At 49.8% G+C, this 23544-nt stretch overlaps 1 protein-coding gene and 1 long non-coding RNA gene across 2 annotated transcripts in view; one reads left to right on the top strand and one right to left on the bottom strand.

Moving 5' to 3' along the window:
- The window catches only part of CSMD2 (CUB and Sushi multiple domains 2), a 245534-nt gene that overhangs the window by 150937 nt on the left and 71053 nt on the right, over positions 1 to 23544 (bottom strand). The window lies entirely within an intron of this gene.
- On the top strand, positions 20189 to 21790 carry LOC113976253. Its single transcript, XR_003537050.1, has 3 exons — positions 20189 to 20287; positions 20376 to 20539; positions 20669 to 21790. It is a non-coding gene; the product is annotated as an uncharacterized LOC113976253 (long non-coding RNA).

Genomic DNA, 23544 nt, shown 5'->3' with positions numbered 1-23544 from the left:
CTCCCAGGACAGATTCCCACCAGCTGGTTCCTGCAGGAGGAGGAGGAACAGGGAACTCCTCACCTCCCAAAAGGAATAAAAATGTCCTTAAAAGGATGAGTTATTTTAGAAATGCAAGTGTGGAAAACTTTTTGGCATGTTCATCCCACCACCCTGCAGATTCCAGGGAAAGGGGTGAAGGCAGAGCAGCTCCTGGTCCCTGGAAATGCCAGAACAGGAGAGAGCTCTGCTCAAAACCCAGCAGGTGAAAATGCAACAATTCTGCTGGTCTGGACTTTCATCTCAGCCTTAATCCCAGGATGAGGCTTAAGGGTAAATCCCTCTCCTGGTGCAGGGTGGGCACAACCCCTTTGGCCCCCAAGGCACCTTCTTGTTTCCTCTCAGTGAATCCCTCATCTGTTAATAACAGACTTCAACAAATCCCTCCCAGAGCCTCCCAGTCCCAGGGATCCCTGTCTCTGCTCCTTCCAGAACCTGGTGCTGGAAGGGAACTCAGATTTATTTATCACCCACAGTTTGCTCTCTCTCCCTTTTCCTTCTTTTTTTTCTCCTGCATTCCATCAAAACATGAAAGTGTTTCCACGCAGCAGCAAAACTTCAGTCATTGACATCAAATTTAATTACTCCCCCAGATGAATTTGCTGCCCAGAACCAAATCAATACCCCTTTTTTTTTTTCCTCCTAGCAGGAACCTTTACACTGAAGTTCTTAATTCTTCATTTTTTATGTGACATTTCCCCCAGCTCATCCTTAAAGGAGCATAAACCAAATCCTTGGCTGATTTGGGGCAATGAAGCTCAAAGGGAGACAAAGCCAAACTAATTTCCACTGTACAGGGGACCTGACAAAGTAATTTCTCTGCTGTTTTCCCTTAGCCTTTGAAACGTTTCAAAATTACTTCAGTCTGAATTTTCTTGGATCCCCGTTCTGGATTAATCACAGTCACTTTAATGAAAAGTGATTCAACAAGTCCACAGGCATCTCTGAGACTGTCACAACTGAGCAATTCAACAGGTAAAAAAAGGACTCTGAGGAATTCTTCTCACATTTAACAGTTATTTAGGCACACACCCACCCAAAAGAGATGATTTCTTCTTCCATTTAATGTACACAGACAGGGCACTACCCACATATACACACATATGCAATATGTTGGATAGAGAAGGACCAAAGAGCTCATGTGGAGGAAAATACTTTGCTTTTAAGAATGTACTTTTACAGTGGAAATAGCATTTGGCTCCAAACAAAAAGGTAACAAATGTGATTATATTTATTCCATTCAAGAGCAAACAAACCCTAATTCAAGACAACAGAAGAATGGTTAATGCAATTAATGCAACTGGAGCTCACTGATGCTGCCTGGCAAATCCCCCCCCAAAATTGGGCTACAGCTCTATTATCATTTCCTCCAAACCCTTCCTGCCTCCCTATCAGTGCCACAGAGATTGCTTTCCCCGAGCAGGCAGAGGTAGATGTGCTGATAACTGTATTTATTACAGGACAGAGTGTATTTATTAGCAGATAAATAACCCCCATCCCCATCCCTCCGGGCACAGACAGACTCCTTTAGGCTTTGTCAGCCTAACAATGCACTTAAGTTCCATTAAACTCGGGATTTTTATTACCAGATCAGGCAATAAATAAATAAATCAGGCTGGGAAGCCATGGGAGATGTTCCCACCACACTCAGAATTCCACTGAATTCTGCAGGGGGAGCCCAAGAAGCCGGGAGACAACTGGAGCTGCAGTTTTCCAGCTCACCGGGCACAGAAGTGGCTCCCTTTGGGAACTGGAGCACAATCAGGTCACCTCAGCTCTGCCTCTGACTGCACTGAAGTGACTGAACTGATCCTGCCTCCCCCTGCCTGCCTGGACAATGTCACATTAATAATGGAGGAGCCTCAGATTAGGTGGCAAGGGGGGTCCAGGCTGGAGCTGCACCACGTTCACACCACACACGGGTTCAGACTGTTTTATTCCCACAGTCACACCAAGCTCTGGGACTTCCAGGGCTGGGATTGAGCTTTTCCACAACAAAAAAAAGGTGGTGGGTCATTTAACTGGAAAAATCGATGGAAAAATCCATGAGAAGCAGGGAGTGGATCACTGTCAGGGGCACAACAACACAGGTATGGCAAGAACCACGATTAACAACAGCAAATGGAACTAAATCCACCCATCCCTGGGGCACAGCACCAGCAGAACCCAGCCCTGTGTCTTCCAGGAATCTCTGCTTCCCCTTCCTGTAAAGAGTGCAAAAGCCTCTGTCTCCAGTACAAATCATTCATAATTAATTCCTGCACAGGGGCAGTGGGAGGCAAAAAAAAGAAATAATGAAATGACTCTCCAAGGTCATTTCAGTGGCGTCAGTAAATGAGGCCTCCCTGAAGATCCATCACACTGAAAAATCCATGTCCTGGACACTGAACTTCAGAGAAAAGAGAGAGAGAGATCAAACATTATTAAGGCTCTGAGAGGGAGCTACAAAAGGCAGGAAAATCCAGTGTTAAGTCAAACATTGGCTCAGATTCAAAAAGGAGCAGAATTGGAGGAGAAAAAGATGCAGATCAGGATTGGAGCATGTTTACCTTATTAATTCCTGATATTCCCCTGCTCTGATCAAGGTGCTTGGGATGGGGCAGAAGTGAAACCAAAGCCAGGCAGAGTTCCCAGAAGCCCAGGCTGGGAGCACTCCCAGTGCATCTTCCCAGGCAGCCCCTCAGGAAATCTCCTGTTCCCCACGGAGCAGGGCAGCCCAGAATTCCCCAAAATTCTCCCCAGGATGAGCCAAGGAGCCCATGGCCTCATGTGCAACCTGCTCACAAGTCCAAACACGCCTGGGGTGAGACCTTGTGCTGCAAAAATCATCCCCACACACTGATTTATTTGTTCTTGTGCTTCAGATGGGACAGAAAATATTTCTGTCCCATTTTTTTTTTCCAGGTCCAGAACTGCAGGACTGGGGGGTAGAGCAGTGCAGGATGTTAAAAGCTGTGATTTTCGGGAGTGTATCAAAGCCAGCAAGTGCAGCAGCCCTGTCAGGGCATCAGTGACCCAGCTCAGCTGCACAGAGCACCAGGCACCAAGGCTTCTCTCATCCCAGTCCTTCCTCCCTTCTCTCATCCCAGTCCCTCCTCCCTCCTCTCATCCCAGTCCTTCCTCCCTTCTCTCATCCCTCCTCTCATCCCATTTCTTCCTCCCTTCTCCAACAAGTCCACCTATCTGCCCTCACCAAAATCAAGTTTTTTTGCAGAATCCCAGAATGGTTTGGGTTGAAAGGGACCTTGAAGATCTCATTCCACACCTTCCACCAGCCCAGGCTGCCCAGAGCTCCCTCCTCCCCTTGGGAAGGGCAGGGATGCTGCTGCTGACTCGTGCTAATAAATAAAAGACAGGCAGCAAACCCAGATCAGCTGTGGGATCACCGAGAGGAATTTTTATGAGGCAGCAAAGATTCCGTAATGATGATGTTGAAGGAGCAGCAGTTTGGGCAGAATGGTCCCCCTGGCAATTCCTGTGGCATCTCCAGGAGGAGAATATATGGGATTATGGCAGGGAAATCTCTCCTAACGAAGCAGATCCTTAACTTGCTCTGGCATTGTCATTTTACACGGAATTATTTTACCTGCAAAGCAACAAATACTGATTGTGCCAGGATATCAAACCCTGTGAGAGGTGCTAAAGCAACACATTGGACTCCAAGAGTCTCGTTTTTGCCCTGAATTCCACCTTGTCCTCACTGACTCTGGGAAAGGAAAGGGAAAAGGAAAAAGGGAAAAAGGAAAAGGGAAAAGGAAAAAGGGAAAAGGGCTTTGGCTCCTCCTGTTAAGAAAGCCATTCTGAGAAGATGTTTGCAAGATCATATTTACTTCTCAAGCAACTGAATCATTCGAGCAGAGGAGCATAAAACAAGCCTGTCCTTATCACTTGTGGTGAACCAGTCAGAAAAATCCATTTTCAAGGGGCTGCTGTTATTGAGAGAATTCCTGGAATTCGATGCAAGTAAATAAATTATGAGTCCAAGGGCAGGTTGGATCAATCTGGGCTGGTGGAAGGTGTCCCTGCCCGTGGCAGGGGGTGGCACTGGATGGACTTTAAAGTCCCTTCCCACTGAGGAACCCAGGGAAGGAGGCAGGGAATCACTCAAGGTCACACAAATGGATTTAGAGCAAACTGTGGAGTGGGAGAAACCCAATAAATCCCGGGAGTCATTTAATGTACAGAATTTCCAGCCCAGCCCTGCAGGGCCTGGGAGAGCAGCTCAGTGTTCATAAAACACTTTGCTCAGCCCCCAGTTTGGGGGGAGGGAGGGAGGGAGGAGGATTTGTTAATTTAGGTTGTTTCATGCTGTCTGCTTAATATCAATGGATTGAGCTGGTGCCTTGTTGTGGAGTTGGACAGAGGGAGTAACAGAGCTTTAATTGGCACAAATCCCAGGGCAGGCTCTGCCAGGAACAGCTGCTGTCTGTCTGGGAGAACAGCCACTCTTATTCCCAAAGTCTTACAGCACCAGGACATAAAAGACTCCAAACCCTGGGGGATGCATTTCTTACCTGACAGAGAGTCCCAGGACCTGGAGTTAATAAAATACACCCAGACAGCAGGGAAGAGGCTTTGGAGAGGGATCCTGCCCTGGGATCTGGCTGTGGGATGCTCCTCCAGGGAATGTGGGCACCACACAGCCACACACCAGGAGTAGAACCTTCTGGAAACTTGCCTGAGCACCAGGAATTGTTGGGAATGAGCACCAGGAATCACTGGGAATGAGCACCAGGAATCGTTGGGAATGAGCACCAGGAATTGCTGGGAATAAGCACCAGGAATCGCTGGGAATGAGCACCAGGAATCATTGGGAATGAGCACCAGTAATTGTTGGGAATGAGCACCAGTAATTGTTGGGAATGAGCACCAGGAATGACTGAGAATGAGCACCAATAATCCCTGGGAATGAGCACCAGTAATCGTTGGGAATGAGCACCAGTAATCCCTGGGAATGAGCACCAGGAATCGTTGGGAATGAGCACCAGGAATCGTTGGGAATGAGCACCTTTGTGTCAACCACCAGCTCAGCTTTGCCCTGAATTCCAGTGAAATCAGCCCACCCAGAGACCCACCCAGGTCCCACAGGAGGGAGGGATGGATGGGAAGGATGAGCAGGTGGCACATTCCAACAGGAATTCCTGCAGGAGTTACCCCCAGTGAGCTCTGGGGGGAGCTGGGCTGTGGCTCTGCCCCGTGGGATGGGGAGAGCAGGACGGGTTACTGGGGAGCCCGGGAAGATCCAGCTCAGCCCATGCCTGGATTTCCCAGCCATTGCACACCCCAGGCACAACCAGACTCCAGGCAGCAATTCCCCCATGCACCAAACCCCTCATTGTCTATTTTGAGCTGCACAAACACTCCCAGACAGGGACCCAAGGCAGTGATTTCCCCAGGTACCGAGACATCGCCGTGCCAGACAGAACCAGCAGAGACTGACAGCTTTGCTTTCCCTTCCATGTGATAATTTCTGTTCTTTGCCTGCAATCAACAATCCCACGTCTCCTTCTGTCCCCAAAGATTTCATCTGTACTCCTGAAACAGCGCCCCAACCCCACGAGGATGTTCATTTTTACAGAAGACCCTGCTCTGCCCTAGAAACTCCTGTTCCAAACCTGACCTGTTGCAGGCCTTTCTCCTCCAGGCAGCTTTTCTTTTGTTAAAACAAAAAATGGCATTATTTGATGGAGCCCTGGCCAACTGGAGGTGAAGGCACCACAGAGAGGGCAGTTCTCATGAATTAATCTCGTTAAGATTTGGGAGAAAATCAGTTACAGTTGTTCATCAGCTGCAAAAAGCCTGAGCAGCTTCCTCTACCTGTTGGCATCTATCAGCCTTCATTATGATAACTCCATCATGAAGTGCAGCTGAGTCATTTCCTATTTGCTGTGTCACAGTTCAAATTATCAATCAGGACGAGCAGGAATGGGTTTTTCCAGCCAGGAGATTCAATTCCACACCCGTGGAGGATGCTCTGGTGAAAACCCCTGTGACAAACAGCGGGGGCATTACAACCCGAAACCAAGGTGGCATTTTATCTGTCCCAAACTACAAAGCACAGCCCACAGCAGGGGAGGAGAGGCAGGTGACCTCACTATCAAGGAAAAACAGGCAGCACATTCAATCCCAGCACAGAAACATCCCTGAGATCAGCCCTCCTTGAACCTTTGTTATCTCACCCACTGCCAGCGTCTTATCTGGGGCCTGGCAGCACTTCAGCACTTCCACACAGCATCCCAATGATTCCCCCCGGAACAAACTGAGGCTCTGCAGGTCCCCAGAGCCCTTCCCCTCGCTCACACGTGGCTTGGCAGCCTGGTTTTTGATTTTTCCAGCCCCCCCAGAGCTGTGACCCCCACGGGAGGAGTGGCTCGAGTTAAAGAAGTAAAACCCTGGTGATGAGGGTACAAGTGGTGTGAGCCCAGGCAGCCCAAGGGCCACGATGCCATGATGACACACAACATTATCCCAACAAATTTTAGTAGTTTTTGATGTTCCCAGCCCCAAGAGAGAACAGGGGACAGCCCTGAGTCGTTTATAACCATGATAACCTGGTGAGATGATGCCCTTGGGGACACCACGGAGGGAATGAAGGAAAATGATCTTCCCAGGACTAGAAGGGAGAAAGAGCTTTGTAAAACCTTCAGGTGGGGATCAGCCAAATGTATCCATGTGGGGGAGAGGAATCACAGAATCCCAGGGTGGGTCAGGATGGGAGGGACCACAGTGGCTCAGCTGCTCCAGCAGGGTCATCCCAGGGCACAAGACACAGGATTCTGGAATATCCCCAGGGAGGAGACTCCACCCCCTCTCTGGTCTCTGTTCAGGGCTCAATCACTGCCCAGCCAAGAAGTTCTTCCTCCTGTCCAGGTGGAGCTTCCTGGGCATCAGTTCCTGCCCGTTCCTCCTGTGCCTCCCCCAGCAGAGCCTGGTCCCTCCTCTGCCCCCTCCCTGCAGCCCCTGACACACCCTGGGGAAGGCCCCTCTCAGGCTCTGCTCTGGAGGCTGAACAGCCCCAGCTCCCTCAGCCTTTGCTGCTCCCAGAGTTGCTCCATCCCTTTGTATCCCTTCATCCACCCCCTGGACCCGCTCCAGGAGCTCCACAGCTGGACACAGCACTCCAGATGTGCCCCCCCCCAGGGCTGAGAACTGGATGTTTAAATCCCAGGAATGCCCTTGCTCCCTTCTCCCAGTCACCCCAGGGTGGCCAATAACAATAAAATGTCCCTGCAGAGCTTTCAGCCTAAAAACCCAATTCTCCAGGCGGTTTCCTGCACTTACTCTGTAATAGCATTTTTTTATGGCACGGGGAGAAAGAACCTAATATTGCAATTACTTCATTTAATGCCATGTAATGGGTGAGCAGGCTTGTCAGCTGCCTGGAATATAGAATAGGCAAAGTATAGGATAATTGCATTAAAGGGGAAAACAGGAGTAACTACTCATATTAAAAAGGGTCAGAAATAAAAGGCAACACGGTGTGAATTGTAGAGACAGGGAAGAGTTTCTGACAGGTAGGAGAGAACATTCCCCTCCTGGGCACCTTCCAGCTGGGACAATAAAGGGGGAAAAGGAGAAGGGATTGGAAGCACAAACTTCTCAGGGCTTGCAAAGGGGTTTCTGTGAGGGGTTTGTAGGTCAAGGACAAGGCACCTCCAGAGGGAGGATTTTCCTGCCCTTGGAGAGCCTGGGAAGGTCCTAAAGATGTTTAACCCCCTTCCCACACACCTTCACACTCCTGATCCCTTCAGCTCAGCTGACAAATGCCAACATTCATTTACCTTCTAATTAACATCATTAAGAACAGTGACATTTTTCTCATCTTCCTGCTCTCCTTTTTTTTTTTGGTGTGTGTTTTGATGCTTCTGTCAAGGGGCTGTTTTCACTCTCAGTTTTTTTAAAGAAACAGTAAAAACTCCTTATTTCAAATACTGCAGAGATTACTTGGTGACCCCCTCAATAATAGGCTGAATTTTTAAAAAAAAAAGTCAGATACTAGAAGTACAATATTTATAGATTCTACTTTTCACTGGAAATCCAAACAGATCCACAAATTATTTCCTGTTGCAAAAATCTTTCCCTCACAGTCAGGTCTCTGCAGGAGAGACAGACAAGGTGGTGACACTGAGAAGGATCTCAATTAGAAAAATAGACAAAAATCCCCTTCAATGAACAATTTCAGGATGACTTTATATATATTCACATGACAAACCAAACAGCAGAGAGAGGATCAGCAGCCACAGGAAGAGCTTTGCCTGCTCTTGGAGTGTCTGAAGCCGGGCTCTGCTCCCCACAAATGATTTGTCCTTAACAGTTGTTTTTCCATGTGAAAATCCTCTACTGGAGAGGAAATTGGAGTAATAAAGCTGCTTTTTCGTGGTGTATCTGCCTGCAGAGCCCCACGGAGCTGGAGGGGTGTTAAACCCTCCCAACACCTCCCCGTGCTGGAGAAGAGCGGGACGAGATCGATGGTCGTGTCCCCACCCCAGCACTGACCTGTGTTTATTCCAGCTCTTCTATCCCAGCTTTACCTGAACCCAGTTGACCTATTTTGATGAAATATGTAGGTAATTCAGGGACATGAGCAAACATTCTGCTGAGCTCAGATAAATGGCCTCGATTCAAAGTGAATTTTATAAATGACCCGACCCAAGTGGGACACGCGCCGGCTTTATGTGCATTTTAACACAATGCTCTCCTCGAGGCAATCTGACTGAATATCATCAATTCCACATTTAAATACAATTCCTGGGGAAGATCTGGAAAGAACGCGGGGAAAAAAAACGAGGCTAAATAAAACAAATCAGGGAAAGAGCAAAAAAGAGTTTTTTATTTGTAGCTCCTGAACTCGGGGAATTGGGGAGTCTGAAAAGTCTCTTAGGCTGAATTATTGAGATAATAAAGCACCTGCTGAAGAGACCTCTGACTGCTGTAATGAAATTATTTCATTGCCCCAGAATAATCACCGGTGCAGGTTCTCTTTGGAGAGCAAAAAGAAACAAGGGAAGGGAAAGTGGGAGAGATAAATGGAATGCAAATCAGCCTCTCTGCTCCCAGGAACATGAAAGGAGGGAGCCCCTGGTTCTGCACAGGGCTGGGGCTGCTCCACTTTTATTTACTGGGGTGAGGGCACTGCAAAAACACCCAGAGTAAACACAGGAGGGGGAGAGGGGAGCAGGAAAACACCAGCACGTTCTGTCCACGAGCTCTTGCCCAGCCTAAAAAGTCACTGCTCCTCTGCACCATAATGAGCCAGCCCAGCAATTCCACAGGTCCTAATTGCCCTGGAATTATGCAGTTAAAAAGTTATCCATGTGCAATAACTCCCGACTTCCAAGGCTTCTGTTCTCCCATCCTTTACCTTTCAGAGAGACACGAGTTCTACAGAAGTAGGGGCTGTTTCATAATTTAATCCTTATGCAACCCGCTACATATGAATATTTAACACTGCTGGGAACTTCAATAAATCACCTTGTACTTAGAATGAGTGGTCAAAATCTCAATTTGTTTTATTCATAGTCCTGTTCTCAGTCACAAGAATTCTGACAGGGACAGCCAAGCTCACCCTTTTCCTGGGAACGGCTGATTTCACCTTTTAAAAACAAGCAAACAAAACACAGGGAATTTCTTTTATTCCCAGACAAACCCGCAGAACCTTTTCACATTTTCATCTGCTAAAATGTAATTAATGAGGGCTTTCAAACCCCCAGAACCTTTCAAATTAATGAAAAGTCCACCCAAATAAATTAGCCATGTAGTCCGAGGGCTGTGGATTTAACTACCAGCAGTTATCCTGACAGGAACCAAGAAACAGCTGCCACATACAATTATTTTTAGGGCTGCTACTAAACCATTCTCACATTATGAGCTGCCACCTCTCAGCAGCCAACGGCGGCTCCACATTTCACCGTGACAAAAAATCAGAGGCAGCCACTTCCCTCCTTGGGTGTTACAGGGTTGGAATGTGGAGAAATGTGTGAGAAATGGAGCTGGGGGAGGAACAGGGGCCGTGACATCACCACAGCAATGACATCATCATGGCTGTGACATCACCACAGCAATGACATCACCATGACTGTGACATCACCACAGCGGTGACATCACCACTGCCATGACATCACCACTGCCATGACATCATCACGGCCATGACATCACCACAATGTGACATCACCACCGATATGACCTCACCATGGCAGTGACATCACCATGGCAGTGACATCATCATGGCAATAACATCACCACAGCCATGACATTACCACAGACATGACATCACCACAGCAGTGACATCACCATGGCCGTGACAACACAACAGCCATGACATCATCACAGCTGTGACACCACCACAGCAGTGACATCACCACAGCCATGACATCACCATGGCAATGACATCACCACAGCCATGACATCACCACAACCGTGACATCACCACAGCAATGAAATCACCACAGCAGTGACATCACCACAACCATGACATCACCACGGCAGTGACATCACCACAACAATGACATCACCATGTCCATGACATCACCACAGCAATGACATCACCCTGGCCATGACATCACCACGAGCCTTCAGGCAGCAGGGTGAGAGCAGGTTTGGCTCACCCTGCTGGGCTCTGGGAGCCGCGTGCCAGGATGGCACAGTGCCACCATCCCCTCTGCACATCCCAATGATCCATCTGGCAGCACGTTCCCAAATCAAAGAGCTGCTCCACCTCCATGGCCACAACATCAGCACAACCCTTCAGCCAACAGAGTTACGGGAAGAAAATGTGGCCCCTGGTGACCAGCCCTGGAGCCGTGTGCCAGGGTGGCACGGTGACACCAACACACACCCCAGGCTTCCCAAGCCCACAAGGAGCTTTTCCATCCCAGTGGCTCTGGCAGCAGCACAACCCCTCAGCCAGCAGAGCTCCGGGAAGCAGATCTGGGTTATCCTGACAGGTCCTGGGAACCATGTCCCATATCCCTGCCCCTTCATGTTCCGTGTGGAACCGTGTCCGTCCAGCCCTGTGTCCCCAAGTCAACGTGACATTGTGACATCATCCCAACCCATCGCCCAATGGCGTTACGGGAAGACAATTTGGCCCCCGTTGACGAGCCCTGGGCGCCGTGGGTGATGCTGGCACAGTGACATCACCCCCCGTGCCCACCCCAGCGTTCCATATGGAACCGTGTCCGCCCGGCCCCGCGTCCCCAAGTCAACACGAGGATGTTCCACCACCACACCTATGACATCACCCCGGCCCCTCAGCCAATGGGGCGTCGGGGATCGGCTCCGGCCCGCCCTGATTGGCCCGGGGTGCCACGTGTCACAATGGCCGCGGGTGTCACCCCCGGTGTCACCCCCCGGCCCGGCTCAGAGCGCTCCGGCCGCCCCCGTGGACAGGCAGCACAGCCTCCCGCCGCTCCACACAGCCCAGAGAGAGCCACAGCGACCCCAGCAAGCCCGGCCTAGCCCACCCCAGAGCCAGAGAGACCCCAGCGAGCCCAGCTGAGCCCAGCCCAGCCGACCCCAGAGCAACCCCAGCCGATCCCGGCCTAGCCGACCCCAGAGCCAGAGCGACCCGAGCGAGCCCGGCCTAACCAACCCCAGCCATGGCACGCCGGGGGCGCGGGGGGAAGGCCCCGAGCGCCCAGCTGCTGTTCCGCATCTCCATCGCCAGGGCCGGGCCCGGCGGGCAGCCCGTGGCCATCGCCAGCGCGGGGAGGAAGGGCTATGGACGCCCCATGCGCGGCAGGAAGAGCGTCCGCTTCTCCAGCAGGACCCGCCCGCTGCCCGCCTTCTTCCTCTTCATGGCCCAGCACCGCAAGTCGCTCCAGGCCTCCTACCCCAGAGCTACCGTGGTGCAGATGGCCAAGAGGATGGGCAAGATGTGGCACAAGCTGCCCCAAAGAGAGAGGGAGAGGTACATGGACCAGGCGGATCGCATGAAGAGCGGCCGGTTCCGCGGCCGGGCCATGGCCCGCAGGTCCATGGGCAGGAGGAGCCAGGGCAAGAAGGAGCTGGTGGTTTGCTTCACCACCAAGGCGGCCAGCCTGCGCAACTTCCTCATGTCCTACCTGTGACTGCACCCCCTCCCCGTGGCTGCACCTCCTCCCCGTGGCTGCACTTCCCTCCCCGCTGAAGCAGAAGTTTCAATAAAAATTCCCCAAGTTCGTTCATCCGCAAATCTGGGTGACTGGTGGTTCTTTATGTGGGGCCGCGTCCTGGGATTTGGGTTCTGTTCGGGTTTGGTGGGGTTGGGTCCACACTGGGAGGGGTGTTCCTGAACATGAGGAGAGGCTGAGGGAGCTGGGGCTGTTCAGCCTGGAGAAGAGGAGGCTCAGGGGAGACCTCCTCACTCTCTGCAACTCCCTGACAGGAGGGGGGAGCCAGGGGGGGGTTGGTCTCTATTCCCACGCAACTCTCAGCAAGACAAGAGGGCTCAGGGTCTTCAGCTGTGCCAGGGGAGGTTTAGGTTGGATATTAGAAAGAATTTCTTTCCAGAGAGGGTGATCAGCCATTGGAATGGGCTGCCCAGGGAAGTGGTGGATTCTCCGTCCCTGGAGGTTTTTAAGAAGAGACTGGATGTGGCATCAGTGCCATGGGCTGGGAACCACGGCAGGGTTGGATCAAGGGTTGGACTTGATGATCTTGGAGGTCACTTCCAACCCAGCTGATTCTATGACTCTGTGATTCTCTGCCTCTTCTCCAAAGCATGGGTTAAAATGTGCTCCTGCTGCAAAGGAGGAATTCTGGCCTCCTCTGACAGCAGGTCCTGGAGCTGGAGAGGTGACAGGGAACGCAGACGTGCCTCGGGGGAAACAGAAGGAGCTCCACCTCTACCAGGGCTCTTTGGCTGGTGACCTGCTTGGCCTGACGTGCCTTGGAGGAGACAGGAAAGGGAGGACAGACCTAATCCTGCTGCTGCCCTGCACTGGTGGGCAGCTCCAGCTCCAAACCCAGCAGGAGGGCGCAGGGAACACGGCATCCTGCTCCCTGGAAAAAGCCTTGGGAAGGTGCACAAGCTCAGACCCCAAACTGCACCCACTGGAGGACCCAAACTCCATCAGAGAGGCTTCTCCTCCTGCCCACAGCCCTTCCACAGGTCCCTTTGGGAACAGTCCCAGCCCATTCCCACATCCCAGTGCCCCAAGTCAGTGCCACTTTCTCTCCACACACCAAGGGCAACTCTGCAGCTCAGAAAGTCTCCAAAAACTGGACTCCAAAGCTGGGCTTGCCCTTTATTCCACACGTGGGATTTTGGCAGGGCCTGAGCACCATCTATTGAACCAGCAGACGGAGCCAGTGCTCAGCAGCACTCGCTCCTGGAGACCCCAAAATCCCAGGATATGGCCCCAGGAACCTCCTGGTACAAATGCTGACGATATTAAGTTAAAAATAAAGCTCAGCTCTGACTTGGTAGCAGAGTGTTTAACTGAGCAGGGACACGAAATCTCACTTTAATGGTTCTCCTGCCTGCATGGCTTGACAGGAGCCATCAATTAAAATCTATTCCCAGCTGCACAGCAGTGGCCACAGCAGCCTGCACTGCTATTTTTGGCACATTACAAATCTGAAGTGGTTAAAGAGGCATCAGAAAGGCCCGAGATATTACCCGTCCAATTATATTTTTAACAGAATCTTCGTGTCTTCCACTCCTCGACTCGCAAACTTCATAAACAAGTGGCATTCAGGCAAGACCACGCTCTGGGGAAGTTGGAACACAGGTTCCACTCAATTTAGCACATCACACAGCCCGCTCATGAGTGATGTCCCCGAGTCACTGCCTCCAAACATGCACTTTCTGCAAGCACACACACCCCAGAGAACTCCCAGGGTGGCCCTTTCCAGCAGCCTCTTCAGCTGAAACACAACCTGAGAGGCTGGAGGACAACTCTGCCAGCCCTGAACACACGATAAAATTCCAGTTATCTGCAGCAGGAAAAATCTTTCAGTGAGAGGAAACAGAAGGGGCTGCAAACCAGTGCACTTGAAATTGGTAGTTATCCACCTGGATCTGTGTTCACACTAATGGTACACAGACCAGAGATGAAAATAACTGTTAGGGCAAAGCATTAACAATGAAAAATAACAGTTTGGGAGCTGCCTTCCAGCAGCAACCAGGAAACAATGATCTTTGAAGAGCTGATGGTGAAGGGAGGTACATGATAAATACAGATATTATGGGGGGAACGTATCTTGGGGGCCTGGAGTTGGTTCCTTCCTCTGCTTTCCATACTGTAGTTAAAGAATGCAATGAACTTGAGCTGCAGAACAAGGTTTCTCTCAGTACTGGAACGATTTCAGCTCACTGAGAGCCTCTGCCCCCTTCTCATGGGCTCAAAACTGATATTAATGACATTGCTACGGATCTAGTAATGTAATTTTTATTGTAATGCTGCCTGTGTTCTCTCTGCCAAGGGAGAGATGAGTCAGGAACACCTTGTAAATGAGCTGGACAACCTTCCCCTCAGTCCCCTCCTGGAGACCTGTCACAGGGGGGGTTGCTGTCCCTGCCTCTCAGGGTGGAAGAGAACAGCCAGGAGTGACAGAACTTCACCCAGAGCCTTCAGAAATCCCCTTCTCTGGGCTCTGCCCAGGGGCACAAACACACCCGGGTCACCACACACACGTTACACAAAGTCTGGAGAAACAAACCAACCCCAAAGCCAAAATTTCCTAAATTAAAGCTGCAATCTGAGCACAAAAGCATGAAGAATGAGTGATATTACACTCACACTCCTACTGGTACCAAGAGAACTGTATCTGCAGATATTTCCTCTTGTTACAAGGGCACTTCATCCCACCTCCCTCACCCAGCTCCACTGTCCTCACCCCAGCAATTCCCCTCTGTGTGTGCAGAAGGTGCTCCTGTACTCCAGCAGTAGTGGAGGAAGCCCTGGAGCCCTTGGGAACAGCAGATTTATTGAACAGACCTTTCTCTGCAGTGCTGCTGCTCCACGTGGCCTCGGCTGCAGAGGAGCAGCCACGAGGAGCTGTGTTTACAGGTCACTGCCACGGGTTGGGACTAAAACAAAAAGCAAAGCCACCAACAAACCAGTGCCACTCTTTCCAGATGCTGCAGTGAGGAGCTGAGGCTTTGAAGGTGCTGGTTTGGGGGTGATGAGAGTCACCCCAGTAAATCCCCCTCGAGCCCAACAACAAGAAACATCTGTTGGAGGGAGACCCTCTTCTCTCTTCTCACTCATGGCCACTCCAAAAGGTTTTGGGGAACAATCCATGGCAGCCTGAGGCAGAGACCTCATCCCAAACCCTGCTCAGCCAGGAACAGATTAATCCCCGAGGACTTTGAGGCTTTGCAGGCTCCCTGTCGTGTGTTAACTGAGACGTTACAACTTCAACACCCTTCGAAAAAATCAGAAACTGGAAGTGTTCTGAGCTCATTAACTGCCTGCCAAAGAACCCTTCTGTTTCAAAGAATCAATAACCTGCTTTTGTTCACAGCTTGATTTTTAACGTGACCAAAAAGACACCAACGCTGCCGACGCTAAAAGCCACCAGGGCTGTGGGGGAGAGAGCAACAGCTTGAGCCTTTTAAGTCCATCTTGCAGGAGGAAGGCACAGATTGAGCATTCCAGAGCACCCCCCCATCTGCACAGACTGCAGAGAGGCAGCACGTCCTGCCACCCTTGTTAACTCTGATTTACATCACAAATCGCCGCGGTGACAAACCCGTTCCCTGCCCGCTGAGCCCTGGGATGGGGATGGTCCCACACAGATTCCAGAGCTCCCCCAGCTTCCCCCCCCTGGCCGGGAGCAGCACACCCAGCACAGATGATGCCCCCTGACCTCGCAGCTCTTGGTGACAGCTGATCAAACCTGATCAAATCTGATCAAACCTGATCAAATCTTCCCAAATCTGAGGGGAGATAACAGGTCTTCCAAAGTGTGCCACCCCCACCCACCCCCAAACCCAGCTGTTTTCTCCTAGGTACCCAAAAAAGCCAAGTCATCAGAAGTGCAATTAGAGCAGCAGAGTTCCTAATTTACATGAATAAAACCCGTATTTGCTTGGGAACGTCCTCCCCTCACTAAAGCACAGCAGGGGTGTGGGACTGGCAGCTCTCTGGGAGGGTGAACTGGGTGCAGAACACCCCCAGAACATGAACATGCACAGTATGGTTGGGGTTGGGACTTGATGGTCCTGAAGATCCCCTCCAACCCAAACCATTCTGTGGTTAAGAAATATTAATTTCTTTCCTGCATGAAAAACAAAAACTCCACCAGACAAGCACTCGGGAGACCCCAACCACCAGTTAATATTAAATATGTTTAATATATCACTTGATTTGACAAAGTGGTTGCTGGTAAAGCTGGATGTGACTGAGATGGGGATGGCAAAGCCAGAATCTTGCAAGTGCCTGTTGCTGTGGATTAATTCATTTGGATGATGCACACATTGGCTGCATGAGGAGGGTGAGGATGTAATTCCTCTGCTGGGCACACACACCCCGAGAGCACTATGAAATCATAGAACCCCTTGACTTAGAACCTCCTGGCCCTGCCCAGGACACCCCAACAACCCACCCTGTGCCTGAGGGGGTCAGAGGACGCTGTTCCATGTGTGTGAGGAGGACACACCACCAGTTTTACATCCTCAGGGGGGGCAAAACCCCTCCCAGCACGACCCCGTTCCTCGAGCGATCGATGCCGAGTTCGCTGCCTGACTCAGTCCTGGTGCTGAATGAAACACAGCCCTGCATCCCCGACAAAACAAACACATTAATCCTCCCTCCCTGCACCCCAGAGCAGCTTTATCAGTGCCAAAGCTCTGCCAGGGCTTGGCAGGGGCTGAGCATCCCAGCCCCGAGCTCGGCGGGACCCGGGGCCGCTCTCCCCCTGCAGTGACCAGCACGGGGAGTGTTTGTTACTCAGTGGCTTTCTGGAGAAGATGAAGAGCTCTCTAACACCTCAGTGCACACATCAGAGTTGCCAAGACAGCAGAATGAGAACTGCACAAGGGCAAAACGTCCCTTTTAAGAAGCCTCTGTGGGTGACCTTAACACGACGTGAAGCCTTTCCAGCTGCAGAAACTCTTGACTTCCTGAAAGCGCTGCCACTGGGTTTTACTTCATTATTTCCTACTTTTTAAACCTGCCCTTTGCTGCTCTGAGTTCCTCTTCCTCTCCCAGATCCTCAGAGCAGATCAATCTGCACCTTTTCAGCTCAGTCTCTTCAGCTGATGTGATCCTGTCACCGGAGCCAACTGCTCCTCTCTTCCCTGGCATTCCATATTCCCCATGGTCTGAGCAGATAAGAAACCCTGAAACATTTGTTTCAGCCTGAAATGAAGCAGATTGTGATGGAATTCTGGGAAAAACAGCAGACACTGAGCCAAATTCCTGGTGGGGAAAAGAAATCTCCTTTTATATAAGAGTTCATGTGGGGCCAACAGGGTTTGGCACCTTCCTGGATGATCTGGGTGATGGGACAGAGCTCTGCAGGCAACACAGAGCTCTGGGAGCAGCTGAAGGACCAGGTGGGCACGTTGCCATCCCGAGGGACCTCAAGAGGCTGGAGAAACCAAGTTCTGAGGGAAACAAAGCCCTGCCCCAGGGGAGGAGTGACACCTGGGCAGGACCTGCACCAGCACCGTCACCCTGCAGCACCCAGACAACACCTGGGCTGCAGCCAGGCTGGAATTCCACAAATCCCACCAGTTTTAGAGGGATCTGAGCACCCCCCTTGCAGGACCTCAGTGCCAAACTCGAGCCCAGGCGTGTGACACACGAGATCCAGCAGCCAGAGCAGCCACACATTACCGGGGTTATTAGTGCTGCTGCTTATAAGTCAAAGCTTGGTGCAGCAATTACGGCCTCCCAGCGGTCAGATCTGCAAGGAAATTACCAGAATTACCCACAGTTTAGATGAACTTTCTACCCCTTCAATCAATAAAGTGCCATTAAGAGCCAATCCCGAGCTCTGCGTCGCTCGCGGGGTCGGAGCCTCTGCCAGAAATTCTGCCTTGATTGGATTAAACAATTTGGTTCAACGGGGCTTTGCTGGGAAGAGCCTTGCAAAGCACTAACTCTGCAAACTCTGACACCTTCCAGTCTGAAAGTTTTAAAAGCCCTGCCGAGCTCTCGGCCACACACTCAGAAATATTTCTCGTTACTTCCCATAAACTGCTCGAGGATCCCGGGAAAAATATTTAGGGAGAGTATAAGAAACACGAAACACACAGTTCCAAACATTTCAGATTAGTTAAGGAAACATCAAGGTACAACCTCCACTCCAACCAAAGACTTTCACGGCTCAAGGTGACTTAAATTTAGGAGGAAAAATTTAAAAAAAACAATTTGAAACCTCCCCGACTTCAAACCAGCAAAGCCCTCGGATTCGGTGGAGAAAACCAGCAAGTCTCTTCCCTGAGATTTGCTTCAGCCTCTCAGGGATTTGGGAAGATGGATTCTTGGTGATTTGGCATCAAAAGCAAAAATAGTTACTTTCCTGGCAACTCCCTAAAATCAGAACTCGCACAAAGAAAGGGGGAAGTGCCAAAAGCAAAGCAAGTCCTGGCATGCCCAGCAAATGCAGAATCTATTATTTTGTCCCTTTGGACTCAATTAGTTCAAATTTCCAAAGAATGACACCCATAAAGATGTTAAACATTAACAAAACTTCTGCTAACTTGCTTCGAAATGAATTTTAATTGCAAGCTGTTTTAGACATCTCCTAGGCTTGCAAAATTTAATGAGGATTTTATGCTGCCCACAAAAATGCCAATATATTAATTTCAGGCTAAAAAATCTATAGTTCCTGAAGAGGCCCGAGAGGAGAAAAAAATAAAAATCAATATTTTGTAAACGATGACCACTCGAGGTCTTTCTGCTTTTGGGGGCAGCAGGGACAGGGCAGATCCTGAGCAGCAATTCCCAGACCCTCCTGCTCCAGCATTTCCTGGTTTTTAAGGGAATATGACCACAGAGATCATGGAATCATTGGAAGCTGAACTGTCTCCCCTTCCACTACTCCTCTGCCCCAGCTCAGCTTGGAAACCTTTTTCAAGCTTTTCCTTTCGTTTCCCCCCTTCCCTTGGATTTTCTTCCAGGCTCCAGAAATTCCAGAGTGGCTTTGAGCAAATATCTTTCGTTTTTTAAATTTTAAACAAAGCATCTGTGACTAGGCAGGAAAAAAACCCAAAAAACAACTGAACACTCTGAACACTCCCCTTCCCATCAGGCTGCTTGGAGCACAGGGCACTGCTCCAGGATCAATGGTGTTAATTTATTCTCTTACATTACACAGAGAACAACCTTATTTCAAACTGCCTTCGTGCCAACTCCCAGCCTGAAGCACTTCTATTTTTTTCCCCCCCTTTTAAGAACAGCTGACTTATCAAAACCTGGTTTTTCTACCAGAAAACCACAAGCTAAGCCCACATTAGAATAATTGAAGCAATTAATTACTTTTATGCCTTTCTTTTTTAAAGGGAGATCTTTAATGCAGGTAATTCTGATTAAAAGAGCTAATTTGAACCGCTCCATCATTTAAAAGATGATTCTAAAATTAATGTAGAAAGTGCAGGAGGAAGACAAAGGGATAAAGGAAAGCAGGACCAGATGGGTCTTTCCCCTGTGCTCCAAGTGGGAATTCTCAAAGCAACAGGACTGTTGGAAAAGCAGGGAGAGGGCTGGGCAAGAGTTCAGGTCACTGCTGTTTACAGGTTGTCCAGAGAAGCTGTGGCTGATCCATCCCTGGAAGTGTCCAAGGGCAGGTTTGGAGCAACCTGGGATGGTGGAACTGGCTGATCATTAAGGTCCCTTCCAACCCAAACCACTCCATGATTCTGTGAGAATTCCAGCTTATTGTGGCCAGGAAAACAAGCATTAGACATGAACTGTCGACACATTTTGTCTCTCATCCAATATTTACTGATGCCCTGGGCTCCTTCCTGATCTCCACCACAAATCCAGTCCCTGAGAGGAGAAGAATCAAAACATCCACGTTGTGAAGCAGCCAAAGGTGTCAAAGCCAAACCCAGCAGGGGCTGAAGAGATCCTGATCTGCCAGGGCAGAGCAAAGCAGTGCCCAGGAGGGGCAGAATTCCCTCTGGGAATCCAGAGCCACGAGCTCCTTCCCTCTGGGCTCTGATCAGTGAGATATTGAGATGAAGTGTCTGCGTCTAATAACTGATGTTCCCAGACCAGCAGCACGTGAGACAAAAGCCTGGCTGTGCCAAGAGCCAGCAGTGGCAGCAGGAGGAAAAACACTGGATTTGGAAGCACTGATAAGAGAGCTGGTGGAATTCATTATTATTTATTCATTATTATTTATTCATTATTATTATTCATTATTATTCATTATTATCCTCCCACTCCCCACAACAGGAATCACTCACATTCCTCCCTGACAGCCCCTCCTTGTTCCCTGAGCTCAGAACCAGGGTCTGGATAAACTCCTTCAAGGAGCATCCAGGCCTTGGAAGGAAAACCTTCCCCCCAAGGATGCTCAGGTTGGGTTCCAGCACCCAGAGCTGACACTGCTGGTGCAGGTGAGGCTGTACCAGCACATTCCAACTGCTCCAGGGCAATTCCCTGTCTGTGTAGGAGCTCCCCTGGGAACAGCTCCTGGATCCAGAATGGAAAACACTCCCCTGTTCACCCCACTGATCCACCTTTAGGTTTTAAAGCAGCAGCAAAGCAAACAGCAGGGACTGGAGTTGATTTTTTCCACATTAACTGAAAGGTTGTTAGTCAAGGACAAGAGGCCTCCAGGGCTGTACCAGAGCTGGAAAATGGAGGAGTTTGGCAGTCTAAATAAATATATCCATGTATGCTTTTGTGCTCCATCACATTTGCCAAGACACGCAGGTCACAGATATCTGTGTGTGCCAAGATGAACAAACACCAGGACCCAGCTTTGAAAACACAATTCTAATTCTGAACTTGAAGAGTTCTCAATTCTCTCTGGCTGTGGCAACGCTTTGTTTCATCTCTCTCGTGGAGAGAGGAACTGCAACAACACACAGCAGCGTTTCCCTAATCTTTGAAACACTGAAATTTTCCTCTGCTGCGGCCCAGACATCCCAAAAAAAAATCATTTTAACACCAAGGAGATGAATTGAGCAGCGAAGTGGATCCATCAGCTGTGACTTCCACCTCTGGCACTTCAAGGAGAGCTGTGGGAACCCAACCCAGGGAAGCAGCACCACACGGGGAGCAGCTGCAGAGGAGCCAGGGAAGAAAACCCAGCAGGCAGAGATCGTTTAAAACACATTTTGTGAAGGCAGCTGACACCTGGAAACCAAGTGCTTACATTGTTTGAACAACCTGTAAATAGAAGGAAAACCTTCCTGGCTGGGCCCCCACAGCAAACCCAGCAGAGAGAGGGCTTTGAAGGCACCCGAGGTGTCTGTGCTGCTTCACTTTGAAGCTGCAGATAAGGGTGAGCAGTGTAAAACACGACTATTATCAGCTCTGGCAGACACAGCCTGACATGAAAACAGCAGCTCCCTCAGCGTGGTGAATTCCTGAGCAAAGGGAGAGCTCCTTGCACAGGCACAGCCTCGGCCCCTCGAACAGGAGGTGGGTTCTGAACAGGGGAAAAAACGCAGTGGGAAGGGGGAGACACATCCTGGAAGCACCTTTAAGTGAAGCTCCCACCAACATTCATCCAAATCCTCGCTCAAACTGGGAAAAATCAGCGTCCCCATGAGGCAGACAGACGGTGTTTCAAAGGGGACCCCAAATATCCAACTTTTTCCAACCTGTGACATCACCTGACTTATATAAAATCTCCTTCCCCTGCCAAATGAAGGTGTTATTCAGCATTTTCCAATCTCTGAGGGTCCCATCCTGAAGGTCCTCTTGAGATTCCAGCACTTCTCTCAGTTCCAGCCACTTGTTTCCTACTAATTTGCACAAGCTCAAGTCTCTCAAAAAACCCTCTTGGGATCACAGGTATCGAGTGTTCCTGCAAACAAACCTGTCTTTTATTCTCCCAACACGTGTTTGCAGGACAAACACAATTAGAAATTAATATTTTGTGACCTTCAGGGTTGGTTTTTTCCCCCTCCCCACGCCACAGGCCTTGCTGCACCTCATCCCTTGGGGTGCAGAGCACACAACAGTGGCCCCAGAGGTGCCCAAACAAAAAAAAAAGAAGAACAAACAGTGATAAAAAGGACAATTAAACCATGATCAGGGTAATTTTCAGCCTAAGAGCATCTTCTTCCCTGGCTTACAAAGCCTGAATATTCATTAAATGCTCTGTTCTGTGCAGCAAATAGAATTAATCATATTAATGCACGGAACAATAAGATTAAGGCAGGGAGCAGTAAATGAAATCTAATCATGTTTTTACTGAATGAAACATGAGTGGGAGAGGTCACGGGGCCCTTGCACTGGAACCTGCCACGCTTTGTCTCTCCCTGCCACGTTCCAGGGCCAGGATTTCAGGAGCCTGGAGCTTCCTAGGAGAAGGACGGGCAGCCCAGTAGCAGGGAAAAGGGGCTCTGCTGCCTCCCTGCTCAGCTGGAACCTCCCATTCCCCATCAGGAATAGATGCTCAACTATGGAAAAAATCCTGATGGGATATAAACCTTCTTATTCCCATTTTACCCTTTCTTCCCGCACTTCCCAGTTATCCCTGCAGTGGCACAGCCCAGGAGCAGCAGGAATTACTTTGTGCAGGGCATTATCCCCTCCTGGAACTTCCTGAGGATGCTCAGGGATGATTTGCATCCCCTGGGGAAGCAAATCAGGGACCCAGGGGTTCTCCAGCACTCCCAGCAGGGAGAAACAGCTCCCTGACCTGCAAATTCCTGTTCTTTCCCGAGAAAATCCATATTCATGGAAGGCCTGGAGGGCAGGACAGGGAGCAACACCCCCACCATGGGACCCCCCCACTCCCAGGGGCTGCAGGAGCTCCTGCCTGAACAGGGTGCTCTGGGTTCTCACAAATGTTCTCTCCCTTCCAACAGAAAAGGGAATTTTGCAGGAAGACTGTAAAGTTTTCTACAGTAAAGTTTTTTAGAGCTTTCAAGCCTTTGGAGAATTCGTTTCCAATTAAAAGGGCTGTAAATGGCTTCGGAAGGAAAAAAAAGATAAAATTCAATAAGTCTGTTTTTTCCAGATCCCAATGAAGATGTAACTGCCATTGAAACAGGGATTTCAAAAGCCACTTCACACACCTTTTTTATTCACTCCCAGCCCTATGGAAAACACAAGAAAAACATCTGAATATCACAGATAAAGCATCCAAGAGTTAATTAACTCTTACAATAAGGAAGCTCAGGAAAAGAAAACTTCCCCACTTGCATTATCTGGGCTTTAACCAGCGATGAAAAACAAGTTCTTTCAAGCCACACAATAACCTGCCAGCACGGGGCAGGACAATGCTTGTAAACGTGCAAATAAAAGCAATTACTGAGTGGAAAAATTCAAAAATTGAGTGGTAAGTGTGAGATGAGAATCATCTGAAGGCAGAAACCAGGAAATCTGTGTCCCAGAGTCCCTGCAAGGAAGGGAAGGTTTGGGAAGGGAAGGTTTGGGAAGG

Source organism: Neopelma chrysocephalum, unplaced genomic scaffold, assembly GCF_003984885.1.
Source record: "Neopelma chrysocephalum unplaced genomic scaffold, ASM398488v2 Primary Assembly neopelma1_155, whole genome shotgun sequence".
NCBI classification, from domain to species: Eukaryota; Metazoa; Chordata; class Aves; order Passeriformes; family Pipridae; genus Neopelma; species Neopelma chrysocephalum.
Note: the sequence above shows the minus strand (reverse complement) of the source record. Positions and strands in the feature narration are given on the sequence as shown.